The sequence below is a fragment of the Chlorocebus sabaeus genome, chromosome 9, assembly GCF_047675955.1.
Source record: "Chlorocebus sabaeus isolate Y175 chromosome 9, mChlSab1.0.hap1, whole genome shotgun sequence".
NCBI classification, from domain to species: Eukaryota; Metazoa; Chordata; class Mammalia; order Primates; family Cercopithecidae; genus Chlorocebus; species Chlorocebus sabaeus.
The window spans coordinates 45,347,124-45,369,171 of record NC_132912.1 but is presented as its reverse complement, the minus strand read 5'-3'; the positions used below and the strand labels follow the sequence as shown (position 1 = coordinate 45,369,171).

The following is a 22,048-nucleotide window of genomic DNA, read 5'->3' as shown; positions in this document are numbered from 1 at the left end:
ATTTGCATTACCCTGAGGTGTAAAAACTTTTCCTTGCTTTCCAAGATCAGGCCGGAGTCCAGGAATTGGGACTCAGGTTGCACCTGTTTTTCCTTCTTCTGGACAGCTCCTCAGAACAACCTCAACATTACAAACTGCCCTGGGGTCAGCTCCCTGAGCCCTGATTTTGCCTCCTCCCTGCCTAGTGGTTCTTCCACAGCAGGTCTCTCTTCGTTTCCAGCAAATGGAAGCTTCATCTGGACACCGACGCATCTCCAGGTTTTCTTTCTGTCTGCTTGAAAATGTCTTCAGGATTCCACAATTTGGAGTTATGTGTGATTCTATTCAGAGCAGATTTTCCCACTCCGAATGTGGAGACAGTATTGAGCCTTTGGACTCTTTGGACTCAACTTGTTATTTGCTTATCCGACTGAGCAACATTCTAACCACTGCCTACCTGCCTATTAATCTTTACTAATAAGACTCTGTCTTGGTTAGCTGACAGCTTTCACTAAGCCATCTATCTGACCATAGTTGTCTGTGTGACTAACAGAGATGAATGGATTAAGGGCTTTTGAGTGGCTGGGTGATAATTTATCTCCTAATTCTTCACAGCTCTGGAATGCAGCCCCTGCCCCTGCCTCCACACCTTCTCCCATCTGGAACACATGCAGGAGTTTCATAAGCAGATGTAGCTCAGCATACTTCCTGACCTAGCACCCAATGTATAGTTTCATGAACTTTTTTATACATGAACTGCATATTTCTGGGTGTGTGTTGGTAGCTTCCATCATACTCTCAGAAGAGTCAACAAACCAAGAACCACAGCACAAATGAGACCCTCAGAAAACTCTCAGATGGCTTAGACTGCCCCCCAAATGCCATTTTGCTGCTTTTCTTTTTAAATTTATTATACTTTTTTACATGGGTCTAGCAACCAAAGGAATGTTTTACTGCTTTTCGAATCCTCTCTGAGAGCCAAGTTTGAGAGCTGGAGTTGAGGATCAGGGCTGCATTTGGAATTCCATGATGAAGGGTGTGGACCCAGTAATTGCTATTATGTTAACCTTGGGGGCTGTGGGAAACCTGCATAAGTGGCTTCCAAGAGAGGTCCAAGGGAGTCCATCTGATCCTTCCTTGCCTAGTGGTCTGCTTTAGCACAGTATTCTCTCTGTAGCTCATTCAGAGCCCTTTTGCTCTGAACTGAGAGATAAAGAGTAAGATGTCAGGTGTGTTTCTGCATTGGGATAAGTAAGGACAATGCATGTACTGTGGGAAGGATAGCTTTTACACCCAGAACTATCTGAGATTTTATAGTTAAGCTACATCAAAAACATTAAAAACAGGTAAAAATATCAAGTAAGAATGAATCTAGAAAAATATCTCAAAAGATAATACTAATCTGATTATATATTTGTACTTCAAGTGTTAATAAATTATTTGTGAAATGTTTTTCTTGCCTGAGGCAATAGAGACAGCACCTGCTTCTTTGAGCAGAATGATAATTTAGTTTAAAGATATAGGGGAGAAAACAGAATAAGTACTGTGGTATTGGATTGGAATAGGTGTTATTGTGAGTATATGATTTTCATTAAAATAAGAAATATGTAAAAGTGCATATGTGGGTGCTTGTATTCACACATCCCAGCTCTGTCCACTGAGAGGGCATGGTAGCACTAATAAACTAGTAGTAATAAGCATAGCTTGTTTCTACATTTTGGTTCCCAAATGCCATTCTTTACTAAAATAACCTGGTGTCCTTGAAGAAATAGCTGATTGCAGGACTGGGACAAGGAAATTACAAGATTAGCCTGAAATATTTTTTGTGTGAGAAAGTAGAGAAGTGCTTACAGCATGATGAGATTGTTGAAAGTACACAGTTTAAAGAAACCTAAAGGGACCCCTATTGGCAGAATCTGGGACAGTGCAAGAATAATGATAGTAATAGATTGTAGAACATTGAGTAAAATAGAAATCCATAAGTCTACACTAATACAAATGAATGGAGAGAAGAGAATGCTCTTCCTATCTGATAAATGCAGAAGGAATAATGGTACTAAAAAATTACCATTTGGTTGTCATTACAGCAATGATTACTTCAGGCAAGAAACACGAGTGGATACCAAAATTAGTGGAAGAAAGTGGAATGATGAATGGTATTTGATATAGTCTCAGAGTATCACTCTGCAACATTCTTAGTAACTAAAGGGTTGAAAAACAGAGTGGAAAACATAGCAAAGACTGTTTTGATCAAGTGATCAAATACCATCAGTAATGGGTTAAATCAGCCTCATGGTGCCGCCTGAGAGGATGCAGTGGCAACTTAGCATCATTTCAGTGACAATTCAGCCACAGGATAATCTAGGTCTACTTCTGAGAAAACATTAGGCAGAGGAAAACTGAAGTATATTCCACAAAGTGACTGAGTTATTCTCAAAAATATCAAGGTAATCAAAGTGCAGGAAACTGAGGAACTGCTCCAAATTGAGTAACTGCTCTGATTGCCTGATCTGGAGGAACTGCTCCAAATCAGACAACTGGGTAAGCCACACAACCCTGGATGGATTCATTTCCTATAAAGGGCTTTATTAGAACAATTGGTGAAACTTACATCTGGTGAAGTATATTCTTGAGTTTTTTTGTGCTGTACTTACTACTTTCCTGAAAATTCAAAATTGTTTCAAGGATACCACAGCAACTAAAAAGTGAAGGAGGAAATCCAAGAAAAAAGATTCACAGAGGGTGGAACTCCAAATTCTGTACATAGAATCAGCTAGTATATCTAGCTGACACCTGAACTGCAAATTACAACCAAGCCATTTTAGGCTGAAGAGATTTCAGCTGCTTTCCCCAAGCTGGTAGAAAAAGTTTGGAGTTTGAATCCAGACAAGTAAACTAACTACTGAAAGAGAAAGTATCAGTAACATTTAGAGGAACAAAATAGAACCCAGAGTCTCTACTATCTATCATACACAATGTCTAGAATCACTGTGCATATGAAGAAACAGAAACACATGAACTACATCAGAAGAAAAGACAATCAATGGGGATCAGTTCTGAGATGACCAAGATTCTCATGGAAAAGTGATTTTTTTGTTTGTTTGTTTTCTAAGACGGAGTTTCACTCTTGTTGCCTGGGCTGGAGTGCAATGGCGCGATCTCGGCTCACTGCAACTTCTGCCTCCCGGGTTCAAGTGATTCTCCTGCCTCAGCCTCCCGAGTAGCTGGAATTACAGGTGTGTGCCACCACGCCTGGCTAATTTTTTTATTTTTAATAGAGACAGGTTTTTGCCATGTTGGCCAGGCTGATCTCGAACTCCTGACCTCGGGTGATCCACCGCCTTGGCTTCCTAAATTGCTGGGATTACAGGCATGAGCCACTGCAACTGGCCAGAAAAGTGTTGTTTTTTTTTTTTTCTTGGAGTTTCACTCTTTTCCCCCAGGCTGGAGTGCAATGGCACAATCTCAGCTCACCGCAACCTCCGCCTCCTGGGTTCAAGGGATTCTCCTGCCTCAGCTTCCTGAGTAGCTGGGATTACACGCATGCACCAAAACACTTGGCTGATTTTGTATTTTTAGTAGAGACGGGGTTTCTCTGTGTTGGTTAGGCTGGTCTCAAACTCCCGACCTCAGGTGATCCACCCGCCTTGGCCTCCCAAAGTGCTGGGATTATAGGCGTGAGCCACCACGCGCAGCCTAACGTGGCTTTTAAAACTGTGCTTGGCCGGGTGTGGTGGCTCACTCCTGCAATCCCAGCACTTTGGGAGGCTGAGGTGGGTGGTTCATGAGGTCAGAAGATTGAGACCAGCCTGACCAACATGGTGAAATCCCCTCTCTACTAAAAATACAAAAATTAGCCGGACCGTGGTGTCATGCGCCTGTAATCCCAGGTACTCAAGAGGTTGACGCAGGAAAATTGCTTGAATCTGGGAGGCGGAGGTTGCAGTGAGCTGAGATTGCACCACGCCACTCCAGCATGGGCAACAGAATGAGACTCTGTCTCAAAAACAAACAAACAAACAAAAAACTCAACAACAAAAAAACTGTGCTCAAGAACATATACTCATAGTGTCGTATATCACATATGCTCATAATGAAGGAGCAAATGGGAAGTCCCAGCAAAGAAATATAAATTACAGAAAAACCAAATAGAAATTATAGAACTAAAACATAAATTACCTAAAATAAAAAATTCACTAGATGTGGCCAAGTGCAGTGGGTTATGCCTGTAATCCTAAACCTTTGAGAGGTTGAGGTGGGAGGATTGCTTGAGGCCAGAAATTCAAGGCCAACCTAGACAACATACTGAGACCTTGTCTCTTAAAAAAAAGAAAAAAAGCCAGGTGTAGTTGTGTACATCTGCAGTTCCAGCTACTCAGGAGGCTAAAGCAGGAGGATTGCTTGAGCCCAGTAGTGGGAGGCTACAATGAGCTATGATCATGCAACTGTACTCCAGTCTGGGTGACAGAGTAAGACATTGTCTTTTAAAATAGAATAGGCAGGGCGCCAACAGTGGAGGAGTGTGCGGCCACATAGAGGGGAGCCTGACCCTCTCCCACCCATCAGTGTCAGATTTACCCAAAACACATGAGGCCGTGAATACCACAAAGATCTGCATGGTGACAGCACTTGGGCTCTTCTTGTGCTGCTCTGGGCCATCTTTGTATTTGGTTTGCCCAGACCCTCTCCTCCCAAATCTTATCTGTGGAGGTCGCAGCCCCACATCTAAATAAGGACGGAAACATGTGGCATGGAAAACTGACTCATTTCTATCAGTACTGAGACACAGCACTGGATGAGATCTCCACAGAAATCATCTTTCTTTCATCTTGGCCTTCACTGAGTCTCTGGCTAAGTGCAGACCCAGACCCAGCCCTACAGAGCAGGAACTGGGTCTGTGGGTACATCTCAGTGCTTGGAATTATTCCTGGCACCTAGCATGGATGGATCCTGGCAAGGAAAAAGGAAGAAAAAAAGCACACATCTAGTGACCGCTATATTACAGCTTCTCAGGAGAGCAGCTATAAATTTCATCCAAAGCTTACGGGAAAATAATGGCTAATGGCAGGTAACAGGGAGTACCTGCCACACCCTGTTATGGGACAAAGCTAAAACAAGACTGCATAGTTAGCTTTCTTATTAGACAGCTTGAAAGCTGAGTTCCTACAAGTTCTTCCCTTGATACATAACCTGCAATGGGCACTAGAGGGCACAGCAGTGTAACTGTTCTGGTGCCTTCTGGACTTTCCAGAATGACAACTGCAGTTCTGGAGGAAGGGGCACCCAACATGGACTCAGATCCAGGTTTCCCCTGTGAGCTGTCAAGACCTGCAAAGGGTCTGTGATTTTACTCTTCTGCAAGGTAACTCCTGAGCCTGCCAGTTTCACAAAAGCTGGCAGAAGACATGTGTCAGAGAACAACAACGTTATTACAGAAGGTGCCATAGTCAGAGTATCTGAATTTTGTGATGCCAGTTTGTCAAGCCCCACATGGTGATGGAAATGACCAGATGATGTGGATGTGCAGTGGGTTGTGCTACAGGACAGAAGCAGCGACCCTGAGCTTAGATAACCTGGATCTTTTACACTGGCAGGAGGCATGGCAGCCCTTTGCTCTACCTCCACCTTCTAAGGCTGTTTGCTGCACAAACATCCTGGAGGAAAAAAAAAAAAAAAAAGACTTTGTTCAGACAAGTCCTCAACAAAGACTTGCAGGAGACATGAGATATCTCTGCCCAGGAGATGAGCAAAACACAAGAGATGCAGGCAGCACTGTCTTCAGACGGTGGCTGTGCTTAGAAGCAAAGGTCTTAGGGATAGTGACCCACTAGTGCACTTTATAGGAGCAGCTAAAGCGCTCAGGCATTAGGAGCCCAAAAGGAACCCAACTAGCATCCATGCAGTCACTCATCATTCAATAAACTTTGCTTGAGCACCACTGTGTACCAGGCATAGAGCCCTGGTTCTACTCAAATTGGAGCCTTCACCTTACACTTTTGATGACAGCCTTCACGGTTATCTTTTATCTTTCCTCAAATCCTCTAAAAACATTCTTAATTTTTTATGCCATAGGTCTCTTTGATAGCCACTTGAAACCTAAAGACCGTTTCTCAGAATAATATTTTTAAACTATTAAAATACCTAACAAAATAAAACACCTAAATTAGATAAAATAAATATGAAAATAAGGAAAATATCTAATAAACTATTACTATTATTAAAAACCAGTTGTCAAATATTTTAAAAATATACAAAGTATATAGAATATTTTTAAAAACTTATTTAGGAATAGTCTATGTGCTTCTCTGAGCATTAAAATAAAAATATTTAGTGCTGGGTCTGGTAACTACTACGACTTCAAAGTCGTGAGGAGCATAAAGGATATTTAGAGGTCTGCTACACAACAGTAACTCCTGACTCTAGACTGACCTTCATGTTTTGGAATAATGTCAATATTTCAGACAAATGTCCTCATTTGGGGTCTAGAGAATAAGACCCCTGCATATATATGGAATCCCAGAGGATAGAGACCACCTAGGAGGAAGGTGGAGCTCGACCAGCTGCTGTGTCACACCCTGGGAACAGCAGCAGAGGTGTGCATGTCCACTTGGGTGAAGAAGGCAGCATCGGCATGGCCCAGCCCAGACCAGTGAGCAAAGACCCCATGAAGAATGGTATGTCTCAGCAGAGGCCCCAAGGTCACATGAGGAGGAAGGGGGTGAACTGCACAGAAGGTGGGACACCCAAAGAGAGAAGCAGGAGTGGAATGGTGTGACGTGTGCTGGAAACTGTAAGCTGCTTCAAGTCGCTACATGGGAAGTGGAAACTGGGAAAGATGGCGGGCCAGTGCCTGGAGTTGGACGGACAGGGCAACATCAGCCATTCCAATGGAGCCCATTTCCTGCTTTCTAGAATGTGGAAAGACATGGCCAGGCACAGCGGTTCATACCTGTAATCCCAGGACTTTGGGAAGCTGAGGTGGGCAGATCACTTGAGGTCAGGAGTTCGAGACCAGCCTGGCCAACGTGGTGAAACCCTGTCTCTACTAAAAATACAAAAATTAGCCAGGCGTGGTGGCACACGCCTGTAGTCCCAGTTACCAGGGGCGGGGTGGGGGGGACGGGGAGGCAGAGACTGAGGCAGGAGAATCGCCTGAACCCTGAAGGCGGAGGCTGCAGTGAGCCAAGATCGTGCTATTGCACTCCAGCCTGGGCAACAGAGCGAGACACTGTCTCAGGACAAAAAAAAAAAAAAAAAAAAAAAAAAAAAAAAACTTTCTTACTGGTTAGTAAATAGCAGCTGCCCCAGGGTCCCTATACTAACCCCACTTGCCCAAACAAGCACACTTCTCCCCCTGGACCCCCACCACCCCCAAACTCAGAAATTAAAAGATTAACTCCCAGGCCATCTGGGGACCCCTGTGCTCTGCCGCAGCATGCGTCTGCTCTGCTTGATGAGTGTTCATGCAGTGGTGGCCTGCACACCTGGGGACCAGATATCCTATGGAAGACAATGCACCGTCAGTTTTGCATGTTCAGGAAGTCACGCCAAGGCAGTGGGCTCACTGGGAGCTGCTTCCTTGGTCTTCAGCTTGAGCAGAAGGCTCTTAGCTGAGCGGATGGAAAGGCCCTTGCTAGTGGAGTGTTCAGCAGTATCCTCTAGTGGCCTTTCTGGACCACTGTGAGTTGCTCTCTGCTGTCAAGCATTAAGTTCCGCCTAAAGCTGCCACCTTATGTAGTTTAAGTTGGCCAAAAGATTTATCCATGCACAGTGAACTGTAACCTAAAAGGATGTGTAACAGGCTGTCACCTGCAATTGTGGTTGTACCAATAAGAGCTTCAGCCAATCACAGGTGGCTGACTGCTCAATCCATGTTCAAAGAAGGCAGAGGTGGAGTTGTGACCAGTCCGGCTCTTTCTGTGCCTCACTTCTGTTTTCTGTCCCTTACTTTCTTTTTTCTGTCCCTAAATATTATCTGATCATGGGGCAACCCCAGAATCTCTCAGAACCCCTTCAGGTTCTAGGGGCTGCCTGATTTGCAAATCATTGTTTGCTCAGTTAAAGTGTTTAATTTTTCTAAAGTTTTTCTTTTAATGGAAGTCAAATTGAAGAGCCAGCCTGCACACCCATGGTCTCCAGCATTTTCATGGTTCACTGCAGGACTGTGGGCTGAGTTTGCCGTCCTGATCCTGCCCCTTTGCAAGGCTCAGATGAGCTTTCGTGAAGTTGGTGGGGTGGCAACCCTGCTGGTTCCCTTCTAAATGGCAGCACATCTGTGGTAGCTGGGTCTCCCTGTGACAGAAGTCAACCCTGTACTTGGATCCCCAGCAGCGACCATGGCCCGGGACTCCGGGTGCTTCTGAGAACTCATCCGGGAACTACTTACTATTTGGTTTCCCTGTGCATGTGACCAAAGTTCTGGCTTCAAACAGCCTCTTGGTTCATTTTTAATAGAAGATGGAGAAGAAAATACCATTGAAGAGAAGTAGCAAGGGAAGAATACCCCCGAAGTACTTGCCCTTCCCAGGGTAACGCAATATGTGAAAACACAGATAATTCAATTATTTTATTTTAGTTAACATTAATTAAATATTTCTTTCAGACAGGAATTTGAGGTTTTTTAGTTTTAAGTTTTTATTTTAGTGTACCTAGATTTGGTGGAGTGTCTGGCATTTGGTAGGTGCTCAATAAATTATTAAGGATAGTTCCAATAAGTTTACTGCCCCTGTAAGTTAATAGGACAATTCAGGATATTGATATAATTATCATTAGATATCTTGGTGAAAAAACTGAAAACTCAGGTGTCAAGCAAAACCCTAAGGAGACTCTATACCATCTACAAATTGGAAAGCAGTATTTAGCGAGAATAAATTTTCCTGTGGACAATATGCCTATTAATAAATGTGCTAAGCATTTCTGTTTTTAAATGAGCAAAAATGTGTAAATGCAACTATTAGAAATGTAAAATGTTGAGGAACAAGAAAACAGATTACAGGAAAATAACTGCTATTGAATTAATAGATTGTATGCCACTCCTAAAAGGAAACTGTGTGGATCAGCCTGAAAATTTCCTTCAAAAATGGAAATGTCTCCTAAAGGAACTGGACCAGGTATGCTGGACATCTGACCAGGTGTGGTAGACACCTAACTCTGTATGCTAGACACCTAACCAGGTATACTGCACACCTGACTGGGTATGCTGGACACCTGACCAGGTACAGTAGACACCTAACTTGGTATAGTAGACACCTGACCAGGTATACTGCATACCTGACTAGGTATACTGGACACCTGACTGAGAATGCTTTATCCTGACGGACAAGAGATCATTCCCTGGAGTCAATCTTCCTTCTCAGGACTGATTGCCTGCTAAGGCATTTAAATTGTGTTTCTAAGTTGGTAAGATATTTTCCACATGACTTCAGAAAAATCTCAAATGATAATAATGGCTATTATTTATTAAGCATTTGCTATGTGCCTTGCTCTGAGCTGAATGTTTAACATACATTCTTTTGTTTAATGCTCACAATACTTATATGGGATAACTTTTTACAAATGGGGAAACAGATTTAAAATTGGAAAATAATTGCTTAAATTCCCACGAATAATAATCAGTTGATCTGAGCACAGATCTGTCCCAACTCTAGCTCTTAGCTCTGTCACCTCCTGTCCCAAACAATGTCACTGGTTTGAACCCACGGTTACACCTGCATAACGAGACCATAAATAAGAATGTCTTCAAATATACAACAGCAGGCAATCTGGGGGGCTTGTGTAAGCAGTTCTGCAAATACTTGGAGTGAAGAGGCAGTAGTCATTGGTGGCATCATGCCACAGGTAAGCATTTAAATGTCACAGATGCTTTCATTTGATTGATAAAGCAATATTCTCAAACTTGATCTCATACACCATACTAATATGCCTTTAGATCAGTATACCTGTAGGGCAGTGGCACAGATGTCCAAAGTGTGCTTTAATAAAATGCAAACACTGAGTGTAGTTTTGAAGCTGGGGTTGTGTATTCCTCTTCGTGAGAAAAGCAGGATTTTTTTTCTCATTAGTGCTTGAGGCAAGCTTGAAATACAAGTTAATAGGACCCAAAATTATCTCCATCTAATGTTTTTAAAGGTAATTTTCTTTAACATAATCGGAGGAAAATAGTATACTTTGGAGACCAAAAATAAAGTGGCATATCTTAGATCAAAGGTTTTTCCTGGTGATTGTGTTTGATTATCTTTTAAAAATATGCTTAAGAGTTTCTAGAATGCAGCAATTGGATTTTTTCTACTTTATGTACTTCTACTTCTGACTTTTATATAATAAGACAATTGGTATGTCTATTTATAATGATGGTAATCTAGAAGGAAAAACTATATTTTCTTAATTTTTCATGAATACATTTATTTCTAGAACTATGACTAAGGTTTTTCAATAGCTTCACTGAGAACACAGCATGCTGCTGGCTGGTCCTCTAGTTTCTGGTGCTTTCTCAGTCCCATTTATGAGAAGATAAAACGAGAAGTCCTAGGCACCCAAGCGTATGATCCTGGTGTATATGTGATTTGAAGAACAGCAAAAGCCCAATAGAGGTAGGACTTCGCATACAAATGTGGAAGGTCTGTTGAATGAGGCTTTTCTCTAGGTGGTGCAAAGAAATCCCTTGTGAAAATACCTGGTATTCACACAAAGGGCTTGGTATGGGATCAGCCTATGGTGCACCTACTAGGGAACAGTATTACTGTCAATATTGCACCTGAACAAAGTCATGCACTTCCAAAGATGGATGTCTCAGGATGGCTGCTGTCATCTACACAGAGCAGAATCTGAGTAAAAATTGAGAAGTATTTGTGGGCATGGCTTGGGGGCCAAGGGCAGTGGGGTCTGGAGGATGACCATAAAGACGGCTGCCTGGGAAACAGACTAAATGATTAATAAGCTTGCCGAGGTCGCCCCACACGCTGCAATGATTTGCTTGATTTTGAGCTGTAGAAATAGGAGGCTGCTACGATGAAATGCCACAGGCTGGGTGGCTTGAACAACAGAGATTTATTTTCTCACAGCACTAGAGGTTGGAAGTTCAAATCAAAGTGTCCTCTGGTAATGGTTTCTTCCTGGCTTGCAGGTGACAACTTCAATGTGTGCTCACACGGCAGAGAGAGAGAGAGAGATGGAAACAGAGACAGAGATGGAGAGAGACAGAGACAAAGATGGAGACAGAGACAGAGAGACAGAAACAGAGATGGAGACAGATAGAGAAAGAGAGAGACAGGGACAAAAATAGACAGACAGCTAGACAGAGATGAAGATAGAGACAGGGAGAGAAACAGAGAAAGAGAGACAGAAAGAGAGACACAAAGATGGAGAGAGACAGAGATGAAGAGAGGAGACAGAGCAATCTCTTCCTCTTCTAAATACTCCAGTCCTGTGAGAATTGGGGCCCCACTCTTTAGGACCTATTTACCCTTAATGACTTTTTTAAAGATCCTGTCTCCAAATACAGTCCCATTGGTGTTAGGGCTTTAACTTATGAATCAGGGGGACACAGTTCAGCATGTAACCAGGGGTGAGGGGACACAGCCATCCACACTGAATTCCTTGTTCTTCACTGTTCCTGCTCCCAATCTTGAAAAATCGAGGACACTGCCACAAAAAAAAAACCACCTTGAATGTCACAGAAAGACTATGCTGCATTATCTTTACTAAATGGTAGCTCGTTTTGAAAGGAAAGATTCACTCTCTCTGTGGGAACACCCTAAATACAAGAGGGGCAGGGCCTAAATACAAGAGGGGCGCGGAGAGAACAGGCTGGTGTCAGCTTGTGTATGGGTGTCCAAGACTGCCGCTCTGGCTCTGGCCAGCTTACCAGAATTGGGGCCGTAGCTTTAGAAAGATGAGAGGTGACCATCCCCACCTCTGCATTGGCCCCAGAGTCCTCAGGGCCAAGCCTGCCAGCTGTTGCTCAGCCCCAGCAGAACCACGCAAGAGGGTGTTGTCACATGCTTACCATACACAGAGGATGTGGGGGTGCTGAGGGTGAGGCACGACTAGGAAAGTCATGCCCTCAGATGATACTGAGTCATGAGACCTCGATGGGACCCAGGGCACCTGTCAGAGGCTGATGCCCTGAGAGAGCAAGCAGCGTACCTGCAGGAACAGGGCCCAAGCACCAAGGCTTGGCTCACTAGTCAGGCCCTCTCAGAAGGAGAAAAGAAGGCCCATAACAGGGCAGTGTAGAGCAGCAAAATGTTATTTCTAAAAGAGTAAGTTCAGGCCGGGCACGGTGGCTCACACCTGTAATCCCAGCATTTTGGGAGGCTGAGATGGGAGGATTCCTTGAGGCCAGGAGTTTGAGACCTGCCTCAGCCACATAGCAAGACCTCATCTCTACAAAATAAAATAAAATAAAATAAAATAAAATAAAATAAAAAATTAGCTGGACATGGTGGTGTGTGTCTGTGGTCCCAGCTACTCAGGAAGCTGAAGCAGGAGGATCAATTGAGGTTGGGAATTGAAGGCTGCAGTGAGGATGATCGTGGCATTACACTCCAGCCTGGGTGACAGAGTGAGGCCCTGTCTTAAGAGAAATAGAAAAGAAAAGAAAAAAAGAAAAGAAAGAGTAACTTCAGGACCTTCAGAAAGCTTTCAGATTTGGTCTTATATTCAGTAACGAGATGGGCACATTACAGTGGCTTTGCACACAGTTTTACCATATGTGTTACTGACCTCCCTGGCCACACAGGATTATGTGAGCAGTTTTGTTGGAATACAGAAACCCAGTCTCAACCTGGGAATTCAGTCCTGTTAAGTGGGGCAATAAGAACAATGACAGATGGAAATTGATTCAACAAGCATCTACTTTACAGTGAAAATGCTAGGCATGCACAGACACACTTGGAGGGTACCTGAGGTCGGTTTATGAACCACGGCAATGCATTTGTTACAGACTTCACTATACTGGTGCTGTTCCCAAAGGCAAGGGACTCAGGGAAAGAGCAAGGCTTGGGCAAAATCATAATAGGGAGAAAAACAGGCTTCAGAAGTTATGCTTATCCTTGACTGCAGACCTTGACAGTGTTTTCTCTAACAGGCTAACTTAGAGTAGCGTTTTATGGCAAACTGAAGTTGGATGGCAAAACAAGTCAACAAAGTGATGGACATCAGGCCTTACTCAAGAGGCAGCAAGTGATAACAACACAAAACAGGCTCCCACTCTGGCAGAAGACCAGGTGCCCCTACAGGATCTGTCTCAGGGCAGGCAGAGCGCATCAGCAGGGGCCACGGCCCGAGTAAACTGACCAAGGGGAGGTATGGACTTCCCAGGGACAGAGACAGGGTTAGGACCCATCCATTGGAAAGATAAATGACGGAAAAACACTCGAAAGAAGTCTCTGAATTGATCAGAGTGTAAATTTGGTGAAGGAGGAAATTTTAGATTTAAAAGCGAGGTGGGGAAATACCTTTCTATGCCATAGAAAAATGGTAAAGTTCATTATTACAGCTATAAGCTAAAAGTACAGATGTTCTTTAAGTGTGTTTGTGTAAAATAATGCAAGGTTACTCCACAACAGATTCTTATGATAATGTTTAAGATTTCAGAAAGTTAGGAGAAACAAAATGTAATCAATACAGACAGTTCCTGATTTATGCTGGTTCAACTAACAACTACATCAATAAATGAGATGTTTAACACGTTATTATAAAATAGGCTCTGTGTTACATGACTGTACCCAACTGTATGCTAATTTAAGTGTTCTGAGCATGTTTAAGGCAAGTTAGGCTAACCCATGAAGTTCCATAGATTAGATGTATTAAGTGCATTTTCAACTTACCATATTTTCTTTTTCTTTGTCTTTCTTTTTGAAACAGAGTCTTACTCTGTTGCCCAGGTTGGAGTACAATGGCGCAATCTTGACTCTCTGCAACCCCCGCCTCCTGGTTCAAGTGATTCACCTGCCTCAGCCTCCCGAGTAGCTGGGATTACAGGCCTTCATGCCCAGCTAATTTTTGTATTTTAGTAGAGACAGGGTTTCACCATGTTGGCCGGGCTGGTCTCAAACTCCTGACCTCAGGTGATCAGCCTGCCTCAGCTTCCCAAGGTGCTGGGATTACAGGCATGAGCGACCAAGCCTAACCTTCAATTTGCCATATTTTCAATCTGCAATGGGTTTATCAGGACGTAACGCCATCATAGCTCAGGGGCATCTGTTCTGGACTAGACTGCCCTTTGGTTACCATGACACCCCCAGGCCCCCTTAGCATCACAGCAGAAAACAAACTACTTTAACTGGGTGTTATATCCAATTCCACAGTAAGATGTGGCCAAAATGTTAGAATCAAAATGATATGTAAATTGCATAATCCCATGTGCAAGACAGGATTCAAAGAACCAGCTTCTATTTCATCCCTGACACATATGGTAGTCTCACAGATGTACATTTATGATCGATTGGGGATTTCTGAAATACTTCTTCCATAATCTTTTTTTCTTCTGCGGTGAGCCTCTCTCACTCTCTTCATTCATCCTTGGGTTGTGCATTCTTTTTTTCTCTCAAAGAAGTTCTAATATTTTCTCTGTTGTTTTCATAATACTTTTAACAGAACATGACCCCAGAGTTGAAAGCAGTAAAGAGTCGGTCAACATCCGTTCTAGGGAGGAATGACTGGATTTCCCTGTGATAGAATTGCTATAGAAAGGGTCCACCTGGAAAACAGGCTCACCCTCTCCCATGGAGCCTTTGCTCCTGTGGCAGTGCCCTCTGTGTATGGACCACCTTCAGTGCCTCTCTAACAGGCAGCAAGGTTTCCAAGGCAGTGAAGTGCTTCTAGCAAACACCACTAACACCTTCCCAGGACTCCAACAACCAGCAGGTGAAACATCACTTGCTGCTGCCACTGCTGTCCCTGTCGTCCTGACTGTGGTTCGCCTGGGGTGAGCTGCAATCTACTTAAGAAGTTTGTTTTTCTCTCACTGTCTGAAATTCCCTCCAGAATCCCTTGTCTATTGTTAGCTACACACCCTGGTGGGTCCTTAGAGCACTGGTTTCTGACAATAAATAATGTGATTAAACCTATTTGACCCTCTTCTCAGAAAAAAATCAATGTGGATATATACACGTGCAATAAAAATTTGCAGCTAATGTTAGGAAGTTTAAAAGCTACTGAAGCTTGAATGATTCTAAAGATTTCTGCACTGGAACAATTTGGGTAAATAAAATTTAACCTCCTACAAAAACTTTTGGAAATTTTTTTCTAAGGCATTTGTGTGGACTAACATTTCAATAAGCTGGTTGCTACTTATGTGTCTATCTTCACTCCCAACATTTTCTTGGGGGTGTTAGAACCACCTTCTGTTAATAATTACATCTGTGAGCAATGCACAACTATTGAAATATTGACTGTGGTTGCCATCATACATGTTATATTGCTCACAACATCAATTTGACTTTGGAACATGTTTGTGTCCCAGGGAACAAGTCTATGCCTCCTTTGGTTTTGGCTTTCTGCAGCCAAATCTCTATGGCCATAGGGTTTCAGGCCTCTGCGTATAACGTTAAGATAGTCTCAGGCTGAGAGCCAAAAAGCTTGTGGGGGAAAGTTAGGTCATTAACTAGCAGGAGTTTTGAAAACAGTTCTCCCAACCTAAGAAAGCATGATTATAAATACTATTCTAGAACAGTTTACATGCCTGCATCCTGATAGAGATTAGGCCTTTGTGTGTTTTTAAGACTACAGTCTCACTTAGTGATATATTTGTTTTTAATAAAACTCAGTAAATATATTATCTCAGCATCTCCTGAGGATATTATTTTATAATTTGCTGCATTTGGATTCTAAATAGTCTTCTTATTGTCCAAAAGAACAACAACAACAACAACAAAACCCTTTTATTAGCAGAGAGAAAATAAGACAGAGAATCCCTGCCTTCCTGGAGGTTCTGTAAGTCGGACTGGCCTGCCCTATGAGGACAGCGTTCTTTCCTCTGTTTATCTTCTTTAATGACTGCTCTGCTAATCATGCCTGACTCCTGTTATCAGTCCTGCAGTTGTATCTTTTCAGGGTTTTTACTGTGGTCAGAGGTTTCCAGATACTCTATTATTATTATGAAAAAGAAACATTGTCATTATCGGACCTAACTTGGGACACAGAATAATGAACAATTTTTAGAAAGGAAGGAATCTAGCAGATATTTAGCGCGTGTATCTTTTTACTTTGCAAGCTTTTTCATAGCCATCCCGAGAAATGGCATCTACCTAGGTGACAGGAATTCAAGGGAAAAAAACCCCTGAAAAACAGACACAGAGTCTTTGGGACACTGAGAGGTTGGCCACTGTGTGTCTTCAGTCATGCTTTGCAATGTGCCACACCAGGACTCTTGCCTCCTTCTGGATCCATTTGGATGTCACATAATTATTTGCAAGGATCAAGGTTGTCACATGGGCTATTCAGTTGGAATCTTTTGAAGAGCAGAGCATTATTGCATTGTAGACTTCATGGCAAATATTTTCAAAAGCAATGTGTATGTTCATCTGTGCTTATATATCAGACACTTTATTCACATATGGGTTGAGAGCTTGTGTACTACGTTAAATACGAATTACATAAGGGATATATTCAGGGTACTTGAGAAGCTTGCTCTGCTGCTGTCTAATAAAAGGCCACTTCTGACTTTTTATGCAGGACAGTGTAGATGTGGCTTTCTAAGAAACAGCGTGTAGGTACTGCCATGCCTGTGTGAATATCAGCCATTGCTACAACCAGGAAGTTCATAAGCACATATGCTTTCTGTAGGAAATTTGGCTTTCAGCTCTTTTCTCTGCATTAATCACAACCTTCTCTGGGCCTTCACAGTACTTGACACATATACTAATACTGCAACAGTTACAGTTTCTTAGTGATTATTACTTTTTACACAGCCACTCCCTCTCACTCTCCTGCTGGAATGAAAACTACTGCAGGGCAGAAACTAACTTATTTCTGTCTGCATTTTCAGAGCTCAGCACATGGCATGGCCCCCCCATTCCATGTCCTCAGTAAATGTTTATGGAATGAATTAACACAGAAATGGAAAACCAAATATCACATGTTCTCATTTATATGTGGGAGCTAAACATTGAGTATACAGGACATAAATATGGCAACAGTAGACACTGGGGACTCCAAAAGAGAGGAGGGATGGAGGGGCGAGGCTTGAAAGACTTCCTGTCAGGTACTGTGCTCAGTGTATGAGGACAGGATCAATAGAAACCCAAACCCCAGCATCACAAAATACACCCTTGAAACAAACCTGCACATGGACCTCCTGAATCTAAAATAAAAATATTTTTAAATTAATATATTTTAAAAATTTATATGGCCAGGCATGGTGGCTCAAGCCTGTAATCCCAGCACTTTGGAAGTAGGACATGGGCGGATCACCTGAGGTCAGGAGTTTGAGAGGAGCCTGGCTAACATGGTAAAACTCCGCCTCTACTAAAAATACAAAATTAGCAGGGTATGGTGACAGGTGCCTGTAATCCCTGCTACTCTGGACGTTGAGGCAGGAGAATCACTGGAACCCCGGGGACGAATCACTGGAATCTCAATGAGTTGAGATTGCGCCACTGAACTCCAGCCTGGGTGACAGAGTGAGATTCTATGTCAAAAAAAAAAAAAAATTATTAAAGAAAAAAAGCATATTCTAGCACAGGTACAGTGGCTCACACCTATAATCCCAGCACTTTGAGAGGCGGAGGTGCGAGGATCACTTGAGTCTAGTTTGAGACCGGCCTAGCCAACATGGTGGAAACCAGTCTCTAAAAATACAAAAATTAGCCTGGCGGTGGTGCACCCCTGTAATCCCAGCTACTTGGGAGGCTGAGGCACTGAGCACAGGAAGTAGAGGCTGCAGTGAACCGAGATTGTGCCATTGCATGCCAGCCCCTGGGCAATAGAATGAGGCCCTGTCTCAGAAATAAATAAACATTCTGAAGCATAAAAATCTTCAAACGTATCATTCTTGACAGAAGCAGGGAAAGTTCCCAGGAACAAAAGGTTATCACGAAAATAATTATTGGAAGAATGAACAAATAAATGAAATGTAAAATGTCTTCCTGTGCTTCAAAACCACACCCGCCCTGTGTCCGTTAAAGTGTGGGAGGTCCGCACACTCTAGGGTCACTCACCGGTGCGAACCTCCTTGTTGCAAACCGTGCCACAGATCAGGCTGGCATACACAATAGCCCGCCTGCCCTTGGATCCTCTTCTCACTCGGTGTTGCTCTGATTTTCTGGTTGTTTATTTGAATGTTTCTGGGATGCTGTGTCTCCCTCATGGCCCCTACCCTCCCTGCCCCCACTGACTTTGCCTCCCCCAGTCCCTGGGGTCCCGGCACAACTCTGACTTCCTAGTTGTGCTGGGGAAATGGAGTAGAGAACTCAGACTGAGCTGTGTCCTGCGGACCTGATCTTCACTCCGAGTGATTCCAGTGCTGTCTACGTGGCCATGGGGGGTCCAGGTATTTGCCTGCCATGCAAATCCTGACGGAGGCCGCCTGCCTTTTGACCCTGAGTCTGCACTTGCTGTCCCCCCTCCCCCACCTTGCTCCGAGGTAGCAGTTGCTCTCCCCAGGCTCTTGGAAGGAAAGTCCCACTGATGAAGTGAAGGGACTGCAGCTCATAGCAGAAAGAAAATCCCTAAATGACTCTTCTTGATGCAAACACATTCCATGTGGCACGGCTCACCATGCCAGGATTCCATCCCAGAACGGTGTGTCCTTACTCAGCATCACTGTGAACTTCCGCAGGTCCAACCCAGGACCCCCGGCCCCAGCGCCTGACAGGTGCTCCCTCTGCAGATTTCACCACGGAGAGATGCAAACTAAAAAAATAAAATTCTACGCCCCTCAACTGACTGGGCAGATCCTCTCTTGGACAAGGGTACCCCAGAGAAACCTTAAAACTGACTTTCCAGCCATGATGGGATGGAAGGTGGGACAGGCCTCATTATACCTCACCCTTTTGTGGTTTAGACACAACTGACCAGCAGTAATGTCAGAACAAAGACCTAAGACTGACGGAGGAGACTCTGTGGCAATAAGATACCAAAATTACACACAGGACCTAACGCTGCGCCAGGCAAGGGTTAAGACATACACCCTAGAATGTGCATGGAGTAAACTGTGTTCTAACTCTCACAAGATTTTTCTATTTCTCTGGCAGCTAAACAAGCCCTGGCCTCGAGATAAACAGTGTTGTAGCAGTTACAGCTCACCAACCATCAGACGCCGCCTAACTGAACCCCATTCCGCCAGCCATGGCTACAGCTTTGATTAGACAAGAGACTGAGTGACTTTCTCCTGATAAAAAGACTGCCAACAGTGGACTGGCTCCAGCCGCTTCACAGAGGCTGTGCCCTCGAGTGCTTGGTTGTCCTGAGAAGACCTTTTGATGTATATAGCCAACCATAACACACTTAAATGTTAGGTTTCCACCCCAAGGTGAACTTGGTTTATATGTAACATGCGTGTTTGTCCATCATACATGTGCCAGGACCCCCTTCCTGAATATTCATAGCTCCGTCTGTAACTTGTTGAATATATATGCTTGAATCCATTCAGCATAGATCCCCGTGCCACACTCCCCTCCCTCACAGTTCTGCCTCGAAGGCCCTGGGGTGGGCTACGCTTCCCAGCCTGTTGGGATGGCCACTTTGCAGCCCATAAACCTTTGAGGAAAATTCCTTTTTAAATGTGTGTGTTGTGTGATTTTTAGTTAATGAAGTTCATGAAATCTCTCTTTCATTTTTTAACAAATATGCTATTCCACGTAATGCACTAGAAGAAGTGAACAAGACCTCTATCTTATTTAACATAAACTCTTTTACGTTAAACTTTAAGGAACATTCAATCCAGTGAGGGTAAACAGGCAGGGAAGCTGGCAAGTTCACAAGCAGTGCTAAGTGCCAAATAAAAGAGCCCTCCCTCAGTCAGACCCCCTGTAAAGCACAGGGTCAATGGAGAGATGGGGCTGGGCACTACCCAGTGCGTCTGGCTTCCTGGAAAGTGGGCTTTATGCCTTGGCAAGCTACAAGGATCCCCTGCACAACCAGCTACCTGGGATCCCTTCCCTCCAAAAGAATCAACTCTTCTGGTTGATTAAGGATGTCTTATTCACGTCTATGCTTTCAACCCCAAACAAGCCACCTGGCACACAGTAAGTGCTTGTTATTATTTATTTATTTAGAGATGGATTCTCGCTCTTGTTGCCCAGGCTGGAGTGCAGTGGTGCAATCTCGGCTCACTGCAACCTCCGCCTCTTGGGTTCAAGTGATTCTCCTGCCTCAGCCATTTGAGTAGCTGGGATTAGAGGTGCCTCTCACCATGCCTGGCTAATTTTTCTACTTTTAGTAGAGATGGGGGTTTCACCATGTTGGCCAAGTTGGTCTTGAACTCCTGACCTCACATGATTCACCTGCCTTGGCCTCCCAAAGTGCTGGGATTACAGCGTGAGCCACCATGCCTGGCTTTTATTTTGTTTTTTAAGACTTGAAAACATCAGTTTATGATCAGATGGGACAAGACTCCAATTAATCAGTGCCTCATTAGCAGGATGGTAGCCTTGAGCCTAGGGAATGAGCCTGCAGCCGTGAGTCCTGACAACTGGGGACCACTTGCCACTAGGCCCAGAGAATTTCCAGTGGGATCTTAGAAGGTTCTAAGGCAGCCAGAAGCAGCTAGCCACCTGGGTCAGAGTGAGCATCTTTGACTCAGTGAGTGTCCTGAAGCATAGTTGAGACCACACGCATGACTCATTTATCCTCAGCCTTCCAAAAACAAGCCCCACAGATGCCTCTCTGCACTGCGATTTGTAGCCTCATTTACTTCTCTGTGTCTGCAGTTCCCTGTCTGCCTTACCTGCTGGTCCCTGCAAACTGCCCTCACCTCCCTGCCCACCTGCTGACCACTGCAACCTTAATCCCCACTCCAGTCCCGGCCCAAATACACACACAGGCCTGCCCTGCCCTGGCTGCAGTGGGGACACTGAAGCTGCACTGGGCAGGCTAGGCCCGCATGTATGAGTTTGTGCTTCACTTTGCCCAATGACATTGATGCAGGCGACTGTATATTCTGTGTGTTTGCTGCCTGCATGTTTGTGAGAAAGTTGCCCCGGTTTCTATTAGAACTAAACCCAGCCAATTTCCCATCAGGCTGGGAGAGGCCTCCAGGTTCGGCAGGAGCAAGGGGGTACAGAAAAGCTGAGGGAACTGGCTTGATGCCCACCCCACATCTGCCTTCACCTCTGTGGTCTCTCTGCTACTTCTTCAAGACTGAGCCATGCTTCTCCAGCCTGGTATAGCTGTACGTGGGGGCTGCCATCACAAAGCACCACAGACAGGAGGTTTAAACTGCAGAAATGTCTTTCTCACAGTCCTGGAGGCTGCAAGTCTGAGATCATGGTGTGGGAAGGGCTGGTTCCTCCTGAGGCCTATCCCCGTGGCTTGCAGACGGCATCTTCTCCCTGTTACCTCACACGATCATCCATGTGTGTCTGTGTCCTAATCTCCTCTTCATATCAGCACATCAGTCCTATAGATTAGGGACCAGCCAGATTACCTCATTTTACACTAATTATCTTTTTAAAGACCATATCTCCAAATAGAGTCATAATTTGAGGTTCCAGGGGTTAGGGTTTCAAAGTAGGATTTCCTGGGAGACCCAATTCAGCTGTCAGATGATCCTTCAGTGTTGCCTTGGACATGGATTAAATATTTGCATCCCCCCAAAATTCATGTCAAAGTCTGAACCGCTAATGTGATGGTATTTAGAGGTGGGGCCTTAGGGAGAAAATGAGGGTTAGATGAGGCTAACCTCATAAGCTGGGGGCCCATGGTGGGATCAGTGCTCTAAAAGGAAGAGGAAGGGGGCAGAGCCCTCAGTCATCCTCTCTCTGTCCCTCTCTCTCCTGCCTCCCTCACTCTCTCTCTTACTCTCTCCCCTTGCCACTCTCCCACTTTCTCTGTCCCTCTCTCCCCCAACCTCTCTCCCGCTCCCCCTCACTCTCCCCCCGACACTCTCTCTCTCCCCTCACACACC

General features: G+C 44.2%; 1 long non-coding RNA gene across 23 annotated transcripts in view; it reads left to right on the top strand.

Annotated features, from left to right (window-relative positions):
- LOC119618230 (uncharacterized) overlaps nt 1-19,704 on the top strand; it is a 108,199-nt gene extending 88,495 nt beyond the window's left edge. For 15 of the 23 annotated variants that reach the window (XR_012093928.1, XR_012093942.1, XR_012093929.1 and 12 more), the window contains one exon: nt 19,176-19,704. This is a non-coding gene — a long non-coding RNA (uncharacterized lncRNA). Of the gene's footprint in view, nt 1-45; nt 1,598-2,066; nt 2,136-10,389; nt 10,569-13,845; nt 15,212-19,175 lie in introns of those variants that run through there. The other 8 variants (XR_012093923.1, XR_012093924.1, XR_012093935.1 and 5 more) reach the window with 6 other exon arrangements.
- Nucleotides 19,705-22,048: the final 2,344 nt, after the last annotated feature.